Source organism: Porites lutea, chromosome 1 (assembly GCF_958299795.1).
Source record: "Porites lutea chromosome 1, jaPorLute2.1, whole genome shotgun sequence".
NCBI classification, from domain to species: domain Eukaryota; kingdom Metazoa; phylum Cnidaria; class Anthozoa; order Scleractinia; family Poritidae; genus Porites; species Porites lutea.
Window position 1 is genome coordinate 33443316 of NC_133201.1, and position 26902 is coordinate 33470217.

The 26902-nt window shown below is 39.9% G+C and overlaps 1 pseudogene; it reads right to left on the bottom strand.

Annotated features, from left to right (window-relative positions):
- The window catches only part of LOC140928268 (pseudouridylate synthase 7 homolog), a 113936-nt pseudogene extending 87034 nt beyond the window's left edge, over positions 1 to 26902 (bottom strand).

The following is a 26902-nucleotide window of genomic DNA, read 5'->3' on the forward strand; positions in this document are numbered from 1 at the left end:
TACCTTGTTACCTTGTTACCTTATTACCTTGTTACCTTGTTACTCTGTTACCTTGTTACCTTGTTACCTTGTTACCTTGTTACTCTGTTACTCTGTTACCTTGTTACTCTGTTACCTTGTTACCTTGTTACCTTGTTACTCTTGTTACCTCTTGTGGTAGGTACTTCATGTATGGGGACATATATTGTACCGCTTTTACCTAATTAACTTATAACTTCACTCTTTCTGCTTGGTTCCTTGTTGCCTTGAAGTTTTGTTCTCTTTGTTTCCTTGTTTCCAAGTTACTCTGTTTCCTTGTTTCCTTGTTACCTTGCTCTCTTTGTTATTCTGTTACATTGTTACCTTGTTACTCTGTTACCTTGTTACCTTGTTACTCTGTTACCTTGTTACCTTGTTACCTTGTTACTCTGTTACCTTGTTTCCTTGTTACCTTGTTACTCTGTTACCTTGTTACCTTGTTACTCTGTTACCTTGTTACGTTGTTACCTTGTTACTCTGTTACTCTGTTACCTTGTTACCTTGTTACTCTGTTACCTTGTTACCTTGTTACCTTGTTTCTCTGTTACCTTGTTACCTTGTTACTCTGTTACCTTGTTACCTTGTTACTCTGTTACCTTGTTACCTTGTTACCTTGTTACTCTGTTACCTTGTTACTCTGTTAACTTGTTACCTTGTTACTCTGTTACCTTGTTACTCTGTTACCTTGTTACCTTCTTACTCTGTTACCTTGTTACCTTGTTACCTTGTTACTCTGTTACTCTGTTACCTTGTTACCTTGTTACTCTGTTACTCTGTTACCTTGTTACTCTGTTACCTTGTTACCTTATTACCTTGTTACCTTGTTACTCTGTTACCTTGTTACCTTGTTACCTTGTTACCTTGTTACTCTGTTACTCTGTTACCTTGTTACTCTGTTACCTTGTTACCTTGTTACCTTGTTACTCTGTTACCTTGTTACTCTGTTACCTTGTTACCTTGTTACTCTGTTACCTTGTTACTCTGTTACCTTGTTACCTTGTTACTCTGTTACCTTGTTACCTTGTTACCTTGTTACTCTGTTACTCTGTTACTCTGTTACCTTGTTACCTAGTTTACCTTGTTACTCTGTTACCTTGTTACCTTGTTACCTTGTTACCTTGTTACTCTGTTACCTTGTTACCTTGTTACTCTGTTACCTTGTTACCTTGTTACTCTGTTACCTTGTTACCTTGTTACCTTGTTACTCTGTTACTCCGTTACCTTGTTACTCTGTTACCTTGTTACCTTGTTACTATGTTACCTTGTTACTCTGTTACTTTGTTACCTTGTTACTCTGTTACCTTGTTACCTTGTTACTCTGTTACCTTGTTACCTTGTTACCTTGTTACTCTGTTACCTTGTTACCTTGTTACTCTGTTACCTTGTTACTCTGTTACCTTGTTACCTTGTTTCTCTGTTACCTTGTTACTCTGTTACCTTGTTACCTTGTTACTCTGTTACCTTGTTACCTTGTTACTCTGTTACCTTGTTACCTTGTTACTCTGTTACCTTGTTACCTTGTTACTCTGTTACCTTGTTACCTTGTTACCTTGTTACTCTGTTACTCCGTTACCTTGTTACTCTGTTACCTTGTTACCTTGTTACCCTGTTACTCTGTTACCTTGTTACTCTGTTACTTTGTTACCTTGTTACTCTGTTACCTTGTTACCTTGTTACTCTGTTACCTTGTTACCTTGTTACCTTGTTACCTTGTTACCTTGTTACCTTGTTACTCTGTTACCTTGTTACCTTGTTACCTTGTTACTCTGTTACCTTGTTACCTTGTTACTCTGTTACCTTGTTACTCTGTTACCTTGTTACTCTGTTACCTTGTTACCTTGTTACCTTGTTACTCTGTTACCTTGTTACTTTGTTACCTTGTTACTCTGTTACCTTGTTACCTTGTTACTCTGTTACCTTGTTACCTTGTTACTCTGTTACCTTGTTACCTTGTTACCTTGTTACTCTGTTACTCTGTTACCTTGTTACCATGTTACTCTGTTACCTTGTTACCTTGTTACTCTGTTACCTTGTTACCTTGTTACTCTGTTACCTTGTTACTCTGTTACCTTGTTACCTTGTTACTCTGTTACCTTGTTACCTTGTTACCTTGTTACTCTGTTACTCCGTTACCTTGTTACTCTGTTACCTTGTTACCTTGTTACCTTGTTACTCTGTTACCTTGTTACTCTGTTACTTTGTTACCTTGTTACTCTGTTACCTTGTTACCTTGTTACTCTGTTACCTTGTTACCTTGTTACCTTGTTACCTTGTTACCTTGTTACCTTGTTACCTTGTTACTCTGTTACCTTGTTACTCTGTTACCTTGTTACCTTGTTACCTTGTTACTCTGTTACCTTGTTACTCTGTTACCTTGTTACCTTGTTACTTTGTTACTCTGTTACCTTGTTACCTTGTTACTCTGTTAAATTGTTACTCGGTTACCTTGTTACCTTGTTACTCTGTTACCTTGTTACCTTGTTACTCTGTTACTCTGTTACCTTGTTACCTTGTTACTCTGTTACCTTGTTACCTTGTTACTCTGTTACCTTGTTACCTTGTTACTCTGTTACTCTGTTACCTTGTTACCTTGTTACTCTGTTACCTTGTTACCTTGTTACTCTGTTACCTTGTTACTCTGTTACTGTTACCTTGTTACTCTGTTACCTTGTTACTCTGTTACCTTGTTACCTTGTTACCTTGTTACCTTGTTACTCTGTTACCTTGTTACTCTGTTACCTTGTTACCTTGTTACTCTATTACCTTGTTACCTTGTTACTCTGTTACCTTGTTACCTTGTTACTCTGTTACCTTGTTACCTTGTTAGTCTGTTACCTTGTTACCTTGTTACTCTGTTACCTTGTTTCTCTGTTACCTTGTTACCTTGTTACTCTATTACCTTGTTACCTTGTTACTCTGTTACCTTGTTACCTTGTTACCTTGTTACTCTGTTACCTTGTTACCTTGTTAGTCTGTTACCTTGTTACCTTGTTACTCTGTTACCTTGTTACTCTGTTACCTTGTTACCTTGTTACTCTGTTACGTTGTTAACTTGTTACCTTGTTACTCTGTTACCTTGTTACCTTGTTACTCTGACCTTATTACCTTGTTACTCTATTGCCTTGTTACTTTATTACTCTGTTACCTTGTTACCTTGTTATTCTGTTACCCTGTTGTCTAGCAATTAGCTTTATTTGGTACATTTTTTCTCTTTGACGGAAGTCAAACAAAAGTTTCCTTTTTTGAGAACAGCGCTTGGTCAATGACGAAGGCCTTGTGTCTCAATGCTATAGCATCTGAAGCCTTTTATAGTTTCTTTTGGCTGTTATACTTTTATCATGTTTTTCTAAAAAATGTAAGCGAAATTTCTGGGCAATATTTTTACGATCAGATATTTTGCATAAAACGCTGAGTCTTAAGGCGCCCTTTTAAAATGACTTAACAACGGGGCAGGGTGCTACAACGGGTATAACGTTTGGATACTTTTAGTCAATACCACACAAGTGAGGCTGAAGTTTTATTGCATTCGTTTTTTAATCATACCTTATCTATTATCGAGACAATCGTTGAAAATCGCACAACACGAGGAAATCGAGTAACTAATGTAGATCAGTTCAGTTTTGCATTAAATACCAGATAACTCCAAGCTGGTTTCCTCCATCTACCGATCTACCGGTTTTTTTGAGACTTCCAGAGTTCAGTTGTACAAACCCTAACGTCAGACCTAACTGCCAACTCTTAGCTTTGCCTGATCTCGAGGTCAGATCTGTTACGTCCAACATTAAGGTTCAGTATGCAATGCAACTGATATCTGATCACTTTTCGTTATGCAAATCAAAGCAAAATCGTTTTTTTTCTTTTTTCTTTCAACACCGTTTTCCTTTTTTACATTAAGTGTGGATCACCTTATATGCCAAATTATTATATCTTAATTGATTTTAACTTTTGCGGCTATAAGGAATAATACAATGGGCGATATCAGTTGTGTCAAGATAAGCTGGATTCCGTACAGTGGCACGACTGAAAATTAAAATTAAACAAACACTTAACTCTGTGCGATACGTAATACACCGATATATAGTTTGAAGGTCACTAATTCATTCAGTCGAGATTATCACTACCGCTTTTTGCCTCGTGATGTCGGCAACTATAAAAGGGAGTGCCACTTAAAATTTTGAACGTATCTTGACTACACCGTTACAAGATTAGTCCATTGTCAGACTTTTTCAAATTTCATGGAATTTACTTAAGTATTCTATTTTTGCGGCAATTTGTGAGGTAGATTTGACACTAATGGGTAGTAACATTGCCTTAACGCTATCAGATTGGGCAACGAAATCGTACAACAATTTCAAATTTCCCGGATTCTCCGAAATGCTATGGGATAACAGCACCTCTCGGCATACTATCAAACAAAATGTTTCTAGATTTCTCCAGGTCCCTGAACTGATAGATGCTTTTTGGTCTTCCATAAACTCCTTTCCTTTTTTCCTTTTGTAGGGAGAAACTAATTCTCTCTTTCTTTTTCTTTGCTTCATTGGTGTTACTTGGGCGACGCGAGCCTGCATGATGTTAGCACAGTTTATACACCTACAAAGATTTGTACATCCAATACCTCTTGCAACACACGGACATCTCGATTTTCGACTGCCATCTCGACACGACTCTTGCATTAGGTCGTCGTCTTTAGATTTGTTTCCTTGTCCACATCGACAACCTTTGTTGAAAGCAGTTTCATCCATTCCATTTTCTCTTCCGCTTGTGTTGCTGCTATGGTTAACATTTCTACAATTATGACATCGGCAATCACGGGTACAAGGACTTTCATTCTTTTTGCAGGGGCAGATGTCAGAGACACAAGAAATTTTGGTTCCTCGTCGGTTTTTTCCACAGTTGCATCTTTTGGCTTTCATTGTCTGTTTCACAGAATCACCAGAAGCTGAAAATTCTGAAGAAAACAAATGCACGTTAACACTTCAGTAGCGTATTTGAAAAAGAACGGCTTCAAAGGACAATTGACATTAAATTTACGTAAACACTGAAGGGTAGCGGAGCACTAGAATACTGCAATAAAAATGTTATGATTTGTACACCTTTGCAAGACATCATAATATTCAAATCCATTAAATAAATTAAATACTGCTAAAACGTTTAACTTACAGCTAAGAAGTCTGAGTGTTTCAACAATAAACCCAATAATATTTCATAAATAAATTACTGAATAATAAAAGAAGTTCAATATGTGTCCATATCTGATACTAGATCATAGATAATAGCACGGCTACCTAATTTCAATCCAGTTTCTTGCCCAAAATAGTCCAGAATCAGAGTGGCCATATCTGCATCAAACGTTTTTGAAGCCGTTGAATACCCTTGCGGTATTTTCTGTCTGCACCTCGTGTCTTAGACTAGATAAAGTAGTGCTGATATCATCGTATCAATTGTACGGGTAAAACAAGAAATTGACCCAAAACTCTTATTCTGATACCCCATCTTGAATTCTTTTATTTATTTATTTCATTTTAGTTGCCACACAATACAAAAAAATAAATCAGTTATAGCGGACCTCTCGCGCGAAAGGGGCGGCGAAGCGGAGCACCATGGGTAAGAACATATGGTAAACTACCCATCCGCGAAAATGTGGAAATCACGTGACCGTACACCGACCGTTCGTCCGCACCACAGGCATACCAATGTGAATAACTCAATCAACAGGTATGGCAACCCAAATGTAATTCGAGATTATTTTAACGGGAAATCGCATAGCCACCCGCGTCTTGTGAAGCAGAGACAACTAAAGAGTCAATGAACACGAAAACGGAAAGCGGAAATTCTCTCTGTATCCGTGTTTTCTTAAGTATTAAGCTTGGATTAATTGTCAACCCAAATGCAACTCGATGTTATTTTTGACGAGAAATCGTATAGCTACCCGCGCCTTGTGAAGCAGAGACAACTGAAGATTCAATGAAAACGTAAACGGAAAGCGGGAATTCTCTCTGTATCCGTGTTTTCTAAAGTACTGAGCTTAGATTAACTGTCATGTCCACAGATTTGGAATATAGAGCAAGAAAAAGACAGAGAAAAAATAGAAAGTACGCTGCAGACCAGCGAGGCTCAACGAGAAAAAGAGCGACAGAGGTCTAGAGCGAGAGATAAAAAAACAAAGGAGACATTTTTTTGTTGGAAGAACTACATAAAGATTTTATGGCGGCGGTAAGAAAATGAGAAATGCTAGCGGCCACCAATGCAATGTGAACATGAGCGGAAGTGAAGAAAAAAAGTGAGCAAGGAAACGTACGACAGTTTTCTCCATGAAACGTGTAATTAAGAAGTTTCGGGAAGTTTCACGTTGTAGTCATGCAAGACAACGGCAGAGAAATGTACAAAAACAGTGTTTTGCACGTGCAAAGTTCTTTTTTTGCTAATTACACCTATTGTTGTTTTTCACCGTTCTCCTGCGTTGCCTCCGCCGCTTAGCATTACATTGCATTTGTTTCAACAAACTATAAATATTATCGAGAGCTTCGCTTTTAGCCCTGGCTAAATCTATATATTAGTATAGGATAATTAGACTGACAAAAAAAAAGGAAGTGGCGAGGAAAGTTAACAGAAACTATCAGGAGCTTATGAGAGGTTAGGGCTCCTCAACCTACTTGCTAAAGCTGTATACATCAAAATGAAAAAAGTGATTTAAAATGAAAAAAATTGTATAGTGTATATAGGAAACTCTATTTAGTTTTCTAGTTTACAAAAGTGTTGACACGTTGTATCGGCCACTTTAACTAACGATTCAGCACAAAAGAGATAACGTTGCCACCAAAGCCTTGATAGTCCATGACCCAGAAACAGAAATAGATTGAAAATAATTTCCATAGGAAGATGGGTATGTATAGTGGATTCGCTCTCTTGCCTCACTCTCTCTTGTCTGTTTACAGACCCCCCTTGCTTCCTTTTTTTTCTAAGGGGAGCAGAGGCGGGGAGTCTGTTCACAGGCTAAGGCGACATTGGAAACAATTACTTTCTTATAACTATACCTTTTGTTGCGTCATAGTGTCCAGGGCCTGAGTGATCGTACGATATGTAAATGGGAGTGGTAGAAATGAACTCTTGGGGGAGAAATGGGACGGTCGGTTGGGTTGGAAGCGCTGTCACGACAACAACTGGTATCTGCAACAGTGTGGCTGTAGCTTTTGCGCAAAGGTCGCCCACTTCACTTGCAAAATAACCATCGTCGTTAAACTTTGCTACTTCTTCTAAATGGTTATTGCCAGTTAACCAATTCTTGTAATAAGCAATGTTTTCAGATACTTCTCCGACGAAGAGTGTTCTAAGTTTTTCACAGTCTTCCTTCTCACTTTTCCCTAATCCAAGAGAAGTGCAATGTCCTTTAATCTGTTCCCCGTGCAATATAAGATGTTTTCCGAGCTGTCTCGCGACTGCCCTGAAAAAACAGTTCCCGTCTCTTATGACTTTATCCACCGTAAGGTTAAGACCAGCGAGATTTCTTGCTAAGTTATCGCTATGTTGGGCAGTCAGATCGATTCCCATGACATTCAGTTTTGATTCACCCTCGATAAGATCACCCATTGTCGCACCTGTTGACCACAGAAAGGCTATCAGATCCAATGATTTGTTTTTACATCTTTCTTTGATCGAAGTGAAGAAATCTTGTAAGTATAGCACTCTCTGTATGATATGGTTTAGTACTGTTTCCGTTTTAATACCATCTACTGTTTTTGTGGACCCACCAGGCACTTGAACTGATGGAATGATTACACTGCAACAGCGTTTTTCTGTCACTCCTGATGTTGACCATGCTGACGTTGGTTTCATATGTTGCTGTGTGTAGGATGCTGTGTGTAGAGGTGTAGGATCGTTGTCCAGTTTAACGGTCTCGACTGGTACGACTGGGGTAGTTCTTTTATTGTGTATGCTTTTTCCTTTACGTTTGCAGTTCCATGCATATAATGCACACGTCATCACTGCTATTGCTAGTTCAGGTCCAATTTTTGAGACTCCACACAGAAGAGATCTGTTGAGGTGCCTGTGAAGTCTTTCATTCATCTCTGTGCCACATCCTTCAGGAATATCCGAAAGACAGCCCTTTCGCACGTGTTTGCGCAGATTGTCTATTTGATGTATAGTTTCTCCGTTTAACTTTTCTTGCCAAACGAAGAGTAGCCTTTCGATGTTAGCCTCAATTTCTTCCGGACACGGCGTACTCATTGAACGTTCGTCGTTGAGATCATCATCCCGGCGGAAAATCATAGACACCTCACCTGAAAATTTTTTATGCTGACTGTCACTTTTGGGAAAGGTTTGTACTATTCTCATGCATGCATGAAATAAATCAAGTTTGACCTTCACTCCCGGAAAAATTCGCTCGTACAAGTTTGCAACATGACAACAATCGTCCACTACAACCATTTTCAATGTAATCCCTGCTTTGTCAAATCTGATTTTAACTCTTTTAGTAAGTCCTCGATTTCCAAAGATGATGTTGACTTTGTAAATCGCCATGTCAAAACTTCTCCATATTCATTTAGTGCAAGAAAGACGTTTTCAAATTGTTTGACAAACTTGCCATCCTCGCGAGTGACACCCATGTGTTTACTGGTTCTGAACGTGTGGTCACATGAAAGCACTGTGCCAGTGTGACTAAACATGTCTTTTTCGTAGTGTCCCTTTGTCATTTGAAATTGTTGTAGGAACAAATCAATTAAGTTGTCGTTGCTGAGGTACGAGCAAAATACACTTCTTTCAAATTCATCTTTGACATTAACGCTATCTGGGTTGTTTCGCATGAATTGTCTGAAGTTCATTCCCGCAATTCCCTCTGACAGTTCCATGAAATTTTGGCCTTGATAGATTCCGGATATAACATAGTCATACAAATGCAAAGTGAATCCACACCGCTGCCGCATAATAATTGGAAACCTTCGCGATATGCCGGGTGGTAGAAGCTGCAATATTTCATTTGACGCAGATAGATAGCGATGTCCATTTTTGCTATGTCCATCTAGTCGATAGCTGCATTCATAAAACGCTTGAACGAGGAGGAGATTGCCGTTTAAATCATAAATAAGCCTTGGGTTTCTTGGGTCTGTGCGTAGACCATACAACACGTCTGTCCACATTCCTATTTTCAGAGGACAATTATGCACTGGGCATTCAATGGTTAATCCACTGTGCCTTATTGGGCACCAAATAAAAATCTTTTGTATCAGCTTTGAAGCTGTATGTGGCATTTCAATGACGTTGTCGTAACGACCATTTTCTGGAGCGCTCTCAAACTCCCGTAACGTTTCCTTTAGTACACTTTCTTCTTGTTTGCCAAGACGAATACTTTTGGTATAGCAACACAAACACAGTACAATCAAAACGAACATGGTTGTCGGTGAGAGTGTCATTCTTGGCAGTTAGTCCTTAAAGTGCACAATATTATTTGAGGTTTCAGAAATGATTATAGAATAGGCTACCGACTGCACGTGAAGCGGCGTTTGAACAGATTTTTGCAAACGATTGAGTACTAAAGACAATCAGTAAAGAAACCAAAAAGATCTTTGTCTGGTTTATAAAGGAGATTGAGCAATAAAAATTCCCAAGGGCTTAGATATAACGTCGCTTTTCTTTTTTTGATTGCACAACAAATTTAGCCCGGCAGGTAAAATCAGGTACCTGTGTCACAGCACAGACTCAGACATGATACTGGGAAATGAATCCTTTGGAATGTGTGGTACACGTTTTTAAAAATTCGGTTCTTATTCATTAGTATTTGCATTGATGTTTCCTGTGCTCGCGGCGAACAAAAGTACCAGTAGAAGCCATGCTTTTACTGGTACATTTTTTTTTCAATCGTATACAAAATAATAGTATATAAAAGTTATTAAAATAAATGATTATTGGGTATGAATCTGTGCATCAGGCCTCCCTAAGCGGCTTGGGGAGAGGATATTTTAGAGATTTTAGACGGGGGAGGGGGAGGGGTGTTTGCTCCCTCCCGTTTTCGCTTGAATCCTGCCCTTTTCCCCAGGAAACGCGTGATACGCAGACTACTGTCGAAACGTCTGAAATATTTGGTATGGCTGTTTCCTTCCTGTCGTACCCTGGTTGCCAGAGGCTTTTTATGCCCACCCGACAAAGTTCTCCAGCGCACGCAAGAAAATAGCTCTGGTATCCAGGATATTCCAATCGAAGATTAAATTGAAATGCTATGACCAACGAAACTTCTTATAAGCAGGAATTAGATAGCCGGCACAAACTTCTTTTGTTAGAAATGGATCACCACTTCTATTACACTCTGCTGTTTATTCAATGTGGTATCACAAGATCTGTCCGTTATAACTGACAGCACAAATGTTTTGGAAAGAAGAGACGAATTGAGTATTAATTTGGGATTTTTGTCAGTGTTAAGATCTCCAAATAAGGGAACAAGGTAACAGAGTAACACGGTAACAAGGTAACAGAGTAGCAAGGTAACAAGGCAACAGAGAAACAAGGTAACACGGCAACATAGTAACAAGGTAACAGGGTAATAAGGTAACAAGGTAACAAGGAAACAGAGTAACAAGGTAAAAGACTAACAGATTAACAAAGTACAAAGGGAACAAGGTAACAGAGTAACACGGTAACAAGGCAACAGAGTAGCAAGGTAACAAGGCAACAGAGAAACAAGGTAACACGGTAACATAGTAACAAGGTAACAGGGTAATAAGGTAACAAGGTATCAAGGAAACAGAGTAACAAGGTAACAGGGTAAAAATGTAACAGAGTAACAACGTAACAACGTAACAAGGTAACAGAGTAACAAGGTAACAGAGTAACAAGGTAACAAGGTAACAGAGTAACAAGGTAACAAGGTAACAGAGTAACAAGGTAACAAGGCAACAGAGTAACAAGGTAACAAGGTGACAGAGTAATAAGGTAACAGAGTAACAAGGTAACAGGGAAACAAGGTAACAGGGTAACAAGGTAACAGAGTAACAAGGTAACAAGGTAACAGAGTAACAAGGTAACAAGGTAACAGCGTAACAAGGTAACAGAGTAACAAGGTAACAAGGTAACAAAGTAACAAGGTAACAAGGTAACAGGGAAACAAGGTAACAGGGTAACAAGGTAACAGAGTAACAAGGTAACAAGGTAACAGAGTAACAAGGTAACAAGGTAACAGAGTAGCAAGGTAACAAGGTAACAGAGTAACAAGGTAACAGGGTAACAAGGTAACAGAGTAACTAGGTAACAACGTAACAGAGCAACAGGGCAACAGAGTAACAAGGTAACAAGGTAACAGAGTAACAAGGTAACAAGGTAACGAGTAACAAGATAACAAGGTAACAGAGTAACAGAGTAACATGGTAACAAGGTGACAGAGTAATAAGGAAACAGAGTAACAAGGTAACAAGGTGACAAGGTAACAGAGTAACAAGGTAACAAGGTAACAAGGTAACAAAGTAACAAGGTACCAAGGTAACAGGGAAACAAGGTAACAGGGTAACAAGGTAACAGAGTAACAAGGTAACAAAGTAACAGAGTAACAAGGTAACAGAGTAACAAGGCAACAAGGTGACAAGGTAACAGAGTAACAAGGTAACAAGGTAACAAAGTAACAAGGTACCAAGGTAACAGGGAAACAAGGTAACAGGGTAACAAGGTAACAGAGTAACAAGGTAACAAAGTAACAGAGAAACAAGGTAACAAGGTAACAGAGTAACAAGGTAACAAGGTAACTAGGTAACAGAGTAACAAGGTAACAGAGTAACAAGGTAACAGAGTAACAAGGTAACAAGGTAACAAGGTAACAGAGTAACAAGGTAACAAGGTAACAAGGTAACAGAGTAACAAGGTAACAAGGTAACAAGGTAACAAGGTAACAAGGTAACAGAGTAACAAGGTAACAAGGTAACAGAGTAACAAGGTAACAGAGTAACAAGGTAACAAGGTAACAGAGTAACAAGGTAACAGAGTAACAAGGTAACAAGGTAACAAGGTAACAGAGTAACAAGGGAACAGAGTAACAAGGTAACAAGGTAACAAGGTAACAGAGTAACAAGGTAACAGAGTAACAAGGTAACAAGGTAACAAGGTAACAGAGTAACAAGGTAACAAGGTAACAAGGTAACAGAGTAACAAGGTAACAAGGTAACAAGGTAACAGAGTAACAAGGTAACAAGGTAACAGAGTAACAAGGTAACAAAGTAACAGAGTAACAAGGTAACAGAGTAACAAGGTAACAAGGTAACAAGGTAACAGAGTAACAAGGTAACGGAGTAACAGAGTAACAAGGTAACAAGATAACAAGGTAACAGAGTAACAAGGTAACAAGGTAACAGAGTAACAAGGTAACAGAGTAACAAGGTAACAAGGTAACAGAGTAACAAGGTAACAAGGTAACAGAGTAACAAGGTAACAGAGTAACAAGGTAACAAGGTAACAAGGTAACAGAGTAACAAGGTAACAAAGTAACAGAGTAACAAGGTAACAGAGTAACAAGGTAACAAGGTAACAAGGTAACAGAGTAACAAGGTAACGGAGTAACAGAGTAACAAGGTAACAAGGTAACAAGGTAACAAGGTAACAGAGTAACGAGGTAACAAGGTAACAGAGTAACAAGGTAACAAGGTAACAGAGTAACAAGGTAACAAGGTAACAGAGTAACAAGGTAACAAGGTAACAAGGTAACAAGGTAACAGAGTAACAAGGTAACAGAGAAACAAGGTAACAAGGTAACAGAGTAACAAGGTAACAGAGTAACAAGGTAACAAGGTAACAAGGTAACAGAGTAACAAGGTAACAAGGTAACAGAGTAACAAGGTAACAAGGTAACAGAGTAACAAGGTAACAAAGTAACAGAGTAACAAGGTAACAGAGTAACAAGGTAACAAGGTAACAAGGTAACAGAGTAACAAGGTAACGGAGTAACAGAGTAACAAGGTAACAAGGTAACAAGGTAACAGAGTAACAAGGTAACAAGGTAACAGAGTAACAAGGTAACAAGGTAACAGAGTAACAAGGTAACAGAGTAACAAGGTAACAAGGTAACAGAGTAACAAGGTAACAAGGTAACAGAGTAACAGAGTAACAGAGTAACAAGGTAACAAGATAACAAGGTAACAAGGTAACAGAGTAACAAGGTAACAAGGTAACAGAGTAACAAGGTAACAGAGTAACAAGGTAACAAGGTAACAGAGTAACAAGGTAACAAGGTAACAAGGTAACAGAGTAACAAGGTAACAGAGTAACAGAGTAACAAGGTAACAAGGTAACAAGGTAACAGAGTAACAAGGTAACAAGGTAACAAGGTAACAAGGTAACAAGGTAACAGAGTAACAAGGTAACAAGGTAATAAGGTAACAAGGTAACAGAGTAACAAGGTAACAGAGTAACAGAGTAACAAGGTAACAAGGTAACAGAGTAACAAGGTAACAAGGTAACAAGGTAACAGAGTTTAACAAGGTAACAAGGTAACAGAGTAACAAGGTAACAGAGTAACAACGTAACAAGGTAACAGAGTAACAAGGTAACAAGGTAACAGAGTAACAAGGTAACAAGGTAACAGAGTAACAAGGTAACAGAGTAACAAGGTAACAAGGTAACAAGGTAACAGAGTAACAATGTAACAAGGTAACAAGGTAACAGAGTAACAAGGTAACAAGGTAACAGAGTAACAAGGTAACAATGTAACAGAGTAACAAAGAGAACAAGGTAACAAGGAAACAAGGAAACAGAGTAACTTGGAAACAAGGAAACAAAGAGAACAAAACTTCAAGGCAACAAGGAACCAAGCAGAAAGAGTGAAGTTATAAGTTAATTAGGTAAAAGCGGTACAATATATGTCCCCATACATGAAGTACCTACCCATCTTGTCCGCTGACCGCTGACCATCCTGCTATCCATGGCTCTAAAGATGTCATCCGTTACTAATAAGCTCAACGTTTCCGTGGAGTGCAGAGATCGGTTTCCGCTTTGATTTCTCGTCAATCGGTTATGCAATGTCAGGTAGTCATTGAACTGACGCATAGCAATCCTCTCCGCTACCTTAGAGGGGACTGGTAGTAGCGAGACTGGACAGTTGTTATTCGCCACCTCATGGTCACCCTCTTTTGGGTGTGGGACTACTTCACCCTTTTTCCACGCTCGCGGAAAAACGGAACTTGAGAAAGAGTGATTCATTAGGTCAGTCAGCGTTGGGAGAATGTGCTCAAGGCAGTCCTTAACCACCGAAATGGGATCTTTATCGAAGCCGGAGCCTTATTAGCAGGCATGTCTAAGATCACTTTTCGCACATCGTCGGGCGTGACTGACTGGAAGGCAAGCAGTCAGTACGATGTCCTTCCTCGCCCCTTTGGGCCTGTTGCGAAGTTGGCGTGACCTGCGGCGTGAGGTTGTTGTACTGTAGGCCGTAATGGTTAGCCAGCTCTGTAGACTTCTTGGCTGCTTCTTGTCCGACGGAGATGAAAAATCGACATCCAAAAGGCTACGTGACGTCATAGTAACCCTAGTAGGTCTGTCTATCAACTGGTGGGCGTTCACGGAAGCACAGAAAGACCGAAGAGCGTCACTTTTAGGGTTTTTAAATAGCAGATCACAGTTTGCATCCCCAGTCAGTACGATGTCCTTCCTCGTCCCTTTGGGCCTGTTGCAAAGTCGGCGTGAACTGCGGCGTGGGGTTGTTGTACTGTAGGCCGTAATGGTTAGCCAGCTCTGTAGACTTCTTGGCTGCTTCTTGTCCGACCTAGATGAAAAATCGATTGAACTCATTCGCCAGGACGTCGGTATCCCTTGTATATCGCGGAAGCTGGCTAGGTTTATTGGGGAGAGCCCGACGTATGGTTTTCCACAGGGAGCCAGTATTACCTTTGTTTGTAATAACTTATTGTGTGAAGTATTCTCTTTCTGCTTGTCGGATAGATTGTTTAATCTCCCGCCTCAAGTTCGCAAACACTTTCCAGTCCTCGTGGCTTCCGCTCTTACGCACCCTCTTATGAAGCTTATTCCTTGTCCTTATCCGTTTCTTGATTTCAGCTGTGATGGATGAATTTGACTTGCGCTTTAATTTCAGAGTTTTTATTGGGGCATGATTATCGAGGCATGTTAGAAAAAGGTCGTTAAAAGCGTTCACTCTGTCATCCACTGAGTCCATTAATTCCACAGTTTCCCAGGGCACTTGTGCGATGTCACTGGAGAACTGGTCAGCGGTATAGTTTTTGAAACTGCCGGTTGTGATGTAGGTGGGTGGAGGCTTAGGCACTTTCATGTTGAGGACAACATACACTAGGTAGTGGTCGCTAATGGTGAGGTCCAGAACACCACTGGTCTTGACTATGTCCTTGTTAGATACCATGACGACATCCAAAAGGCTACGTGACGTCATAGTAACCCTAGTAGGTTTGTCTATCAACTGGCGGGCGTTTACGGAAGCACAGAAAGACCGAAGAGTGTCACCCCTAGGGTTTTTAAATAGCAGATCACAGTTTGCATCCCCAGTCAGTACGATGTCCTTGTTACTGGATAAGGCCTTCACATACACTGGCATAAGCTCATTCTCAAGACAGGAAGGCCTATGTCCGGAGGTCTGTAAACAATGCACAGCAGGATCGAACGCATTTTCTTGTTCTGGATTTGTAGCCAGAGTTGATGCAGACCTGATTCGCCGATGCCAGCCAAGTCCTTGAGGATCCTACCCTTTAAGCCATGTCTGACATAAGCACAGACCCCAGCGCCGGACTTCCCCAAGCAACCTGAATATCTGGTAACCTTCAATCTCGACACTAATGTTGGTAATAGTCGAGTTAAACCATGTCTCCGAGATCGTAAGAACGTCATATTTCTTCTCTAGCACCATTTCGCTTATCTCGTGAAAGTGTTGTCGGTTTTTAAGAGACTCGGTGTTGAGATTGGCTATTGTGAGTTGTTTATTATGATTTACACGCGCTGGTGACTTTGCGCTTACGATCGGCGTTACGCAGTTGGGCTTGATATGGCCACGCGAGACAACGCTCTTTTTCTTGAAACGTCTCCCGGTGCACACTGAAATCCATTCAAACCACATCAGGAATAGCTCAAATATTTCAAAACCCAGTCAAAAACAAGAAAGGTGCTAACGTGAAATAACTGGGTTTTGTTCTATATTAAGGTATTCAGGATTTAATAAACAGTGGTCCATGTGTTTGTAGGATTAGTTTATTGCGAAATCCCGATTATTTTATTTGATTCAAGGATCAGAAAAAGTGAACTGGGAAATATCTCAAAGGTGAGAAACTTGAAACAGTGCTCCATGTTTTTGTTGGGTTAGTTTATTGCGAAATTATTTATATCAGTTGTGTTCAAGAATGTCACACTCAAAGCCAAAGCAGCCGTTCGACACATTAGTTAGCGGACATTTATATTGTTACTTACAAATAAATAATTAAAGACGGTTTTGTTATTTAACACGCGTTCTATTACATTTGCATTGTTGGTTGAACTCATTGCCTAATTTCATGCCGCGCGGGAGCCTGGCACTACCGGATTTTCCCGGACTTTTTAAATTCCGGATTGAAAATGGCTTCCAAAATAGAAGGTAAAACAAAGGTCATTGCGTATAGTTGAAACGATATTAAGAGCCAGATTACTCCAGAAAGTTAAGAGCGAATGCACAGAAAAATCGAGCAAAATCGGCAAATCGTGGCCACAGCTCAAAAACTAACTTACCCTCATTTTCAGTCTTTAAAAAGGTTTTAATGAGTTTATAACACTGCTGACGTTTAAATTTCAAAATGCGGCCGACTTTGGGAATTATTTGAGATTTTCGATTTCAACGGTCAGCGGGCCTAAAATTAGCCGCCGAACTCGGGAAAATAGCCCAGTGACAGAATTGAGCTGACTTTCATAACAAGCGAATATATTGGCAATCTTCCACTTAAATCTCTAAAGCAGATATCTAACAATTTCTGAACGGCACATTTTTTAGATTTAGAGTATAAAATATCGACGAACCAGCAGAATTTTGAAACGTAATTTGCATAATACTTATACCTGGTTTTTTGAAAACCGGGCTACTAAAAAATGTCAGTCTCTCGCACTGATTGTTAATTTGATGGCCCTTGTTACTTGAAAAGTAAAATCTCACCTCAAAAAGAAATTATTGAATACATGAGCTTCCATTTGATAGAATCGTCTGTCCTTAAGGTAACAAAAGTGAAGTTTTCCTCATTAATCTGGAAAATAAGGCATTTTAAGAAGCAAGTTTTAGTGTCCGTGTCACCGATTGCAAAGCCAATTCCCCAGTTCACCCCATTTTTAATTGAAGCTGGTCTCCCAAAAACAATCTAAGCGAACACTGCTCAACAAAACCAAGTTCTAAACCCAGTAGTTCAACTGCTTGCTGACTAGGAACATTATCAACAGAGTAGGTCATTGCTTGCATGCAAACAGCACAAACAAACTGCATAAGAGTGCAAAAACACATCAAACTTTACAACAACCCCACTCCCCTGGAATTTAACCAGGCTACCCCAAATGCATACCAGACGATAGCCCCGTATCTGTGCAACAACATGACACCCAGAGACACAACCCCCCCTTTATTTGAGGGAGACATTGAGCTTTGAAAGACAGGGGTAAGCCCAGGTACAAAAACTCAGCAAATCTGCACTCTAGCACAAAGCCTAGTCTTTACTACAACCCCACCCCCCTGGAATTTAACCAGGCTACCCCAAATGCATACCACATGATAGCCCTGTGTCTGTGCAACAACAGGACACCCAGCTAGACACAACCCCCTCTTTATTTGAGAGAGACATTGAGCTTTGAAAGACAGGGGTAAGCCCAGGTGCAAAAACTCAGCAAATCTGCACTCTAGCACAAAGCATAGTCTTTACAACAACTCCACCCCCGTGGAATTTAACAGGCTACCCCAAATGCATACCACATGATAGCCCTGTGTCTGTGCAACAACATGACACCCAGCCAGACACAACCCCCTCTTTATTTGAGGGAGACATTCAACTTTGAAAGACAAGGGTAAGCCCAGGTACAAAAACTCAGCAAATTTGCACTCTAGCACAAAGCATAGTCTTTACAACAACCCCACCCCCCGGAATTTAACCAGGCTACCCCAAATGCATACCACATGATAGCCCCATGACTGATCAACAACATGACACTTAGTTTGACGGAAGCCCCCCTCAATCTGTTGTTGGGGGCAACAGCCCGTCCCTACGGGCCAGGCTGTTGCCCCCCTCGTGCAAGTTTTCTGGAATTTGCACTGATTTCTGTCAATTCCAGGAAGTTATTTGGAGCCCATGGTTAACAGGTGAGGGTGGTTAGTCCTGAAGAGCGAGATTGTTATTTTTACACTAAAAGTATCAGGACTTTAAGCAAATTAAGTTTTGAAAGATTGCCTGCAATGTGCTGGACTTGACTTAAGATTTCAGGCAACCCGGTTTTCAAAACTCCAGGTAGACTTATAAATACAACAATTTACCGCTAAAACCAAAATCGAATTTTCTATATGGGGGAATTCTCCAAATCACCCCAAATCACGCTTACTACCCAATGAGATATAGTACTTCAACATTGTCTGAAAGTTAGTCTGGTGTTCTTGCGAACGCTTGTAAAATAGATTGATTATTTTTAGGTTATTTTGCCCCAAACAACCGCTAATTGACCCCAGGGTCAATTGACACGTGCACGTCACCTTAGTTTTATGCATCGATCTGAGCTCGTTAAAAGTGGGAAACTAACAAGATTCTTTTACTATGTACCTGCTTTAATGAAATACACGCAGTCTTCAAAAGGAGAGGCCGTTCAATGGCTAATTTCTGTTCTTGAGATCTTGTAGATTGCAGCATGGCGTCTGCGAGTGGACCTGAGTCTAGGTCTGTTTCCCGGGGTCTGTTTTCCCGGGACTGCGAAATCAGAATAACATCAAGAAATAATTCTCCCTCGAATCTTCCTAAGTGAATCAGCTTTGCAGTGCCTTACCTGAGATAAAAAGTGGGCCGAATAGCAAAACATTTCTAGCGCAATTTGGGTCCTTTGTGGAACGCAGTGTATTGCTGAGCGAAAGGTGAGTAAACAAACGTGGGAAGGTACGTTACCTTTGATTGCGTGACCAGACAGTAAACGATAGTCTCCAGCGAAAAATAGGATTCGCAAAAAATCTTGCTGATGTATATTTAACAGTTTGTTACTGTAAATTTACACCTGGTTTGTCCAGAACTTTAAACAATGCATATCTGTCCAAGAGTATATAAAATGTTTCGAAAGATCCACCCCTAAATAACTGTGGGCTGCTCTTTTTTCCCCATCACCGATGTGCACCTCCTTCACATTGTCTTTTGCATGAGGCTTGTACGCCTTTTTAACTGTTATCGACACTTAAAACTGGCCATTTAAGGCCTGGTTTAAGAACTTGACTAACTTAAAAAACCGTCGCGAACATGGGCTATTATTGTTGGACTTTGGAAGCTTTAAGCCCAAAATGATGGTGTAATCTCGAGAAATTTGCCCGGGTCTAATTATAAGACAGGGAACGGGTACTAAGAAAGGGACGGTCTCATTTAGCAACCCGTGGACAATCTGGGTATGCTTGCCTTCTGTCGCAGGGGCAACCGTTAAGGCCAGGTACGCCGCCCCCACCGGAGAGGATTGCATGGCATCCACGATCTCAGTCGCTTTTTCCACATCATGATCTTCAATTATTATGAATTATAATGCGGGCCTTGATCGTTGCCACCTTACCGGAAGTCTAATCTTCGCACTGTTAGACCATAAGAATCTCTATTATTATTCCATAAATGCACCACTGACTTTTCCTTGCTCAGCTTCCGGTAAAACGATACCCCGAAGAAAAAATAGCTTTACAACGACTCTATCCAGGCCAGAACTCCTGATATCAACAAATATAACCCACCCCCCTAAAGAGAGCAACCTTTCCCCGAACTTTTCTCTTGACGCACCCCATCCCTTCGTTAAGAAAAAGTACGAACTCAGTTCACTGGACAAAACGCCCTTGTGAATATACCAAAGCTATAGCCGTTCATCCGACAAGCAATCTCAGTTTCAACAGGTGTGGCGACGTTTCCAGTTGCTGTAAGATTAATTCGACACCTGCAACAGACACACCTCTCTATTAAGAACAGTTCGTTTGGTCCCAGGAATGCCAAAAATCATACCTTCCCTACCTCTATAATACGGACACCTCTGTAAAGCGGACAATTGGTTCTGTGCCTTTGGTGTCCGTATTAAAGAGGTTTGACTGTATTGGCATTAACAATTTCTTGCTCAGTAGAGATTACAAGATCGTTGGCCAAGGTGGCTATTCCATATTTGTTCCTACAACGTTTTACATAGCTGGCCCAAAATCCGTGTTTTTAGTTGAATTTCGACGACGCGTATCTTACTGATTTCACTCCAGGAGAGTAGAGTGAGCTTAATACCCAACGGCAAGAGCTTTCCACAAAAGTCACACGCCTCTCGCCTTTCCTCGCAGGAGGCGTCTTTCACGCGCGCTGGCGTATGTCGCTAGCTCGATACTAATCCTTTCAGGGAAAAGGAACTACTCGTTGCCTAGTTTGAATTTTTTGGATAGCATATTTTCAAATGGTGCTTGCTCTTTGCACAAATTCATGTCCACCGCACGCAGTTGAAAAATACAGAAAATAAAGAGGTCTTTTGTTTTACGTCATCTGTGTCCGCGAACACGAAGTAAAAGCAAAAATATTTTGTACTTTGGTATTAACAGAGCACGGGAAATACTAGTTTCTATACACGTGTACCTAGTAGTCTCTTCAAAACTTTTCATTGGATCAATATTTTCGAGTTCACGCTTTTTAAAAATATTTCAGTCATGTGGTTAAAATCTCTAAACTGGCATTAAAACAAATTCTGACTTTTATCCGGATATGCGCATGATATCATGCAAGAACAATTATTTATGTATACATGTATGTACTATAAGAAAGCCTAACATACCCGCTATGTCACCTTTGGCTTTTTTTTATGTAGGTCGGCCTATTTGTGTTTTTTAAATAATCAGCTTAATGTCTGAATGGCTAAGCTCTTACAGTAACCGCATCTTGGATTATCAGTGAAAGCATGCACGATCTTTTAGTAGTAAAACTTAAAATTACTAGAAGAATCACTGAAAATAATAATAGACAACGTCACAAATACCTTAATACGTTTAGAGGCCATGGAGTTCCACACATAGCTCTGATAGGCATGAACATACATGAGTCTTGTGTTCCTGGAGATACTCTGCAAAGCATTGACCAGTCCTGATGGGCCATGTCTAACCAAACCCTGTAAGAGATCACTCTCTATACACTTCCCTCTGGGGATCTTTGTCAGAGTTTCTTTGGCATTCTTAGTGTCCTTCCAATGCTGACGAGCTGTTCTTAAGTCATCTGGTTCCCCATCGCGTGGATTTAGAAGGAGATCAATCGCTTCTGACCATTTGCTTAGAAGCAATGCAAGACCTGGAAGTGTTGCATTAAAAACATGTATGGTTACAGTGGTGGACCCAGGGGAGGGCCCCCCCACCCTTACTTTTGGACCAAACTGCTCCCCCCTTATCTAAAGGTCTGGATCCGGCACTGGGTTAGAAAGTGAAGTAAGCTCCTCCCTCAAAACAGGAGAACTATTGATAGAAATGTGATGGTGAATAATAATACTATTTTAAGCCTGGTGAATAGATGAGGAAGATGTTATTCAGTCGATGACACAGGCAGTTTGGAAGAAAACATCCGAGTACGCCCAACAGGAGTCAAACCTGCAAGTAGGACCTTCTGGTTACTAGTCCCGATGCTCTACCACTGAGCCACAGAAGACTGAGCTAAGGTCACTAAACTAGGTTCATGTGACAAACATCCTACATACAGCTAGGACTAGAATATCAGTGATTTGTTACAAATAGTTATGGTGAGTCCTGGGACTCATCTTCTAAAAAATCATAAGTCCCTGTTAAAAAAAATGAATCTGAAATTAAAATATGTAACCAAACGGTTACAGTGAAACCTGTATTAAGCGGACACCCTCGGGGAATGCTGTAGTGTCCGCTTAATACAGGGTGTCCGCCTAATATAGGTTTCGATATATAATGTAAAATGAGGTGTCAAATGCCATTCAAATGAACAGTGGAAGCGTTTATAATACTCCCAGAGACTTTGACGGTAGACGTTTGCATTAATTTCTTAATCAAAGTGAACCAATTGATCATAGTACCATAAACATGAATTACAACTCAAATTTGAAGAAATTAGATGAGTGAAACAAGCTCTATACAAACAAAACGAAATAGAAAACAATCATGTACTGTGAAACTAATCAAATAAGTTCGTCAAGTCACGTTTTTTAATGTAAAAATCGAAAAATTTGTGGGTGGCAATTCGAGGCAATCTTTCGCATTTCCGGTGTCTGGCATGTTGGGTGGTGGAATTTAATTACAAGTGTCCGTTTAATACAGGTTGGCAACAATAGAAATGACCATTTCAGGTACTTTTAGGTGTCCGCGTCCGCTTAATAGAGGTGTCCGCTTAGTAAAGATTTCATTTGAGGTAAATAAGGGAAATAAATTTGGGGACTTCGGCTACTGTCCGCTTAATAGAGGGTGTCTGCTTAATACAGTGTCCACTTAATACAGGTTTCACTGTAATCTGAAGACAGACTCCAAAACTCTTTATTTACAGTATACTGAAATTAGAATATAGTCCTTCTATTTTAAAGCACAACAAAGGCTAAGAGAAATATGCATCATTAAACAACAACCATAATTACAGGCCGGATATTTGTACAAATATACATTTTCAGATCAATTGATCAATCTTTACATCCTACGGGATGCATGCCATAAATTGTTTTCTGCCTTTTGGGATTTTCATGCGTTAGGGACGCAAGACGTAGAGGTAACAATATCAGTGGAATATCGCTATGACTGAGCTCTGAGTCAGTGACACAGGCTACTTGAAAGAAAAAAATCCAAGTACCCCCTGTGACCTTCTGGTTTACTAGTCCAGATGCTGTACCAAAAAGCTACAGGAGACTCGTAAGAGCTACTTGTAAGGCCACTAAACTAGGTTCATGTAACAAACACCCTGCTTATGTTCAATGATGGGAATGTGATGGCATCCAGACTAGTAACCAAATGATGGGAATGTGATGGCATCCCGACTAGTAACCAAATGATGGGAATGTGATGGCATCCCGACTAGTAACCAGAAGGTCACAGGTTCGATTCCTAATGGAAGAACTCTGTCACTATTTCTACCAAACCGCCTGTGGCATGTGTTACTGACTGAATAACATTGTTCTCAGGAGCACTATTGTGCCACAGTCACTTGGGAACAGATTCAATGCAATGTGGCATGAGGGCACAAACAGAACCCATTTTGAGGGGATTATTTTATAAGTATTACAACTTGTTCTCTCAAGGTCATTTTATTGTTTCAAGGTCATGTGACAGTGTGCAAGTGCACAGGGCAAAGTATCGCTGGTTTCCAAATGAAGTCATGGCAGCCATGTTGGTGGTCATGAACAAACTTAAATCCATTAACTTTTCATGCAAATTATTTGTAAAAAAATAGTTTCATTGACCACCAACAAGACTATCCAGTTGCCACGTGGCTACAAGGTTACAAACAAGGTGACAAACCAACTGAAGAATAAGAAAATATACTCATGCTTCTTCCCCAAATAACTAAGGCTTTTTAGCCTTCTTTCTCACCCAGGGTGGGGGAAGGGGAGGGGGCGGGGGTGGTTAATGACATGATAATGTGGGTTAGGGTACAAGGTGCTTGTTGTCTCAAATAGAATTTGCATACATTACAGACATCTCACATATAGGTATCAATGAGGTTGTTCCTTGTGGCTGTGTGAAAGGAAATTTAAAAAAAGCAGAAGAAAAAAAAAAACAACAAAACATGGTAGTTACCTATTTTATGTGTTGGAACTGACGTGGTTCCAAACCGTTGCAGACCAAAGTAGTTGATAAAACCATTGACCTTTAATGACTCCAAACTCTCCTCAATTGTACTATGATCTCCAGTAACATTGCGAAGTGTGACAATAAACTGATTTCCTGACAGAGAACCAAGTTTTAGAGGCTCTTTACAATATCTAAAGTTCCCAACACACAAATTCCTTAGGGTGCTGTTAAGATTCTGTAACTGTTCAGCCCTGACCCTGTAGACAGAGACCCACTGAGTGGTGATAGCCCTACTATCTTTTGTTCCAGCATAACCAAACATGCCTGGTTTGATCTTCAGGAGTTTGCTCAACAGGTTGATGGCATCCATAGTGTCTTTGTTTCCCTTATAAAGGACAAACCAACAATAATTCTCAAGCTCTGATGGCCACCTTGTGCCTCTTCGATTGCCAGTAGTAGTGTCTTGTTTATGGAAAAGTCTCACCGCATTTTGGCTACCAACATCAACTGTGTCACTGTCTAGAATAGACAAAAGAATTATTATGATAAGTGTTGATTCTAAAACTGTAACTCAAGGAAATATTATCGTTGCTTGCTGTGACTATAGGCTGGAAAAATGTATACATGTATGTTAAATATAAAGATGAATGACTTAATAAAATAAAGTGAACTACAGGAATTCTTTAATGTTAAGACCAAATCAAAGTACGTTATAATCATTGTATACCAGCTGGTGCTTTCAATAAAAATTGACGTAGCCAGCAACTTTGAATAGAGTAACCGACTGTATCAACAACGGGCCATTAGTCCCCTTTTTCTAGGGGGGAGGGGGGGTGTCTGGGGAGTCATGTGCTACCCCAGAAAATTTTGAAATTTCAAAGCCCTACAATGCGATCTTCAGCTTTCCGGGGGCTAAACTGAGGACAAAAGACCGTGTTTTTCATTCAAGAAAATGTAGCTTTGATAATTCAACTTTTGATTTATCAGTCACAATCAATTCCTATAATGTACAAGCAATGAACAAATGATGAAAACTAAATTACATACTTTTGCACATTAACAAATTCTGCGTAAACCTTTAAAGAAACTTCTAAAAAATTGACTAAAATATAGCGTTCAAATGACTACAGCATAACGTAAAAGCAGTGGACTTTCATGAAAGAACATCATAATAGCTCTCTAGGACTACATGTAATACCTGAGCAAAAATTGATTATCATTTTTCTCATCACCAGCAGCATGCAGTTTAAATATACTAACCAATAACAAACTGATTTTTGTTAGGGTATTTCACTAAAATACTAACAAAGGAACCCTGGCTTAATTCTAAACCCTCAGTTTTTTAATGCCCCATAATTTCAATCAAAACCTTCTTCCCTTTCCTTGTCATACACTGTCCCAGATTTTTCAAACCCTCCAGAAATAGGGCTAATTTCTTTTTCCCAGAGAGGTTAAAAAAACTCAGGATTCAACGGGACTAATTTTCCCCACCATTTTCCTACCCATTTTTTGTACACGATTATGGAAGTTACACATCTGAATATAGAAAAGGTACTTCGATGAATATTATTACGAGGAGAAGGAAAATGAATGGGCATATAGAAAACATAATTAGCAGAGCATGAAAAACAGTGTACAATTGAGAAAGGTCAACTTGCTGCACTTTTCAAAAAAACGCATGAACTCTGCATTTCAAAAGCCGCCTTCACAATTTCGTTTTTTGCTGCTCTCAGTCATAATTACGATCACAAGCAATGAACCTTGAAATACAGAAACACACAAAACGGATCGAAATCCACCCATCACAAATCAATTTTGAACCCATTGAAGCAAACTTCTAATTCCTAAGGGGTTCACTTAGATGATTGACAGCAGCGAAGAACACAAAAATCAGCTGGCTTTTGAACTTCAGAATTCACATGTTTTTGGAAAGCGCAGTTAAGTGTAGAAAGGAAAGCTGGGGACATGTTAGCGAAAGCAACCTTGTCTTCATGGCCTCTCCTAGCTCTTCCGCTCCTTGCTCACTCTGAGAGGGAAAGAGATGACCCTGGGAGGGGGACAAGATTGATCAAAAAGGCTGTTGTAGTTCAATTTTGTCGTTGGTTTAATTTTTTTTCTTTATTTCAACCTGATTAACATACACCACCATACTCCAAAATAAAGCAAAATAAAATTTTCACCAAGGATAAAATTGAACCATGACAAAGGTTACCTCACTCTTACCAACCTCACCCTCACCCCCATCCCACCCTTCTCTCTGAGGGAAAAAAAAAAAGAAAAAAAATCAGTGAGAAGGAAAGAAAAGAAAATGTATATATTATTGTATATAGATACCTAAAGCTGAGAAGTTTTCCCTGATTGCACGATGAACCAATCTCCTGTGATCTTTGTCATCATCAGGTGATAATGTCACTGACATTTTCTTTTCCTCATCATCGGCAACCGTCTTGATTTTGTCTTTATCCTCTTCGCTCAAAATATCAAGATCAAATTCTTTGCTCTTCTCATTTTGAGGAACCGACCCATCTGTCAAACGCACAAGATTCCCTTTAAGATCTCGCTCGCTCACAATAAAATCAGCGTATCTTTGCTTGAGAACACCATGGAAGCCCGGAAACTGCTGACAAATTCTAGAATTCCAACGTCCTTTTCAGATACACTCACATATTTCAAACTCCCAGGTTTTGTTTTAGCAGAAACCTGACTTGGTTTCTTCTCGTCCCCATTGAAGATTTCCTCTGTTTTGTTAAGTTTATCATTTTGCACGTGTTCACTGACGTGTTGAACAGGCCAAGTCAACCATGCACTTTTTTCGGGATTTAATTTTTCTCTGCTTTCACATTGAGTCTGCTTAGTCTTCAATTCCTCATTCGCACTTTGATTCACTGTACTAGTTGACTCCAGGGATATTCTTGGACGTTTTGATTCAGGTTCAAAATTCACCCCTTGTTCATCCGCCATCTTGAAAGTGCGCCCGCA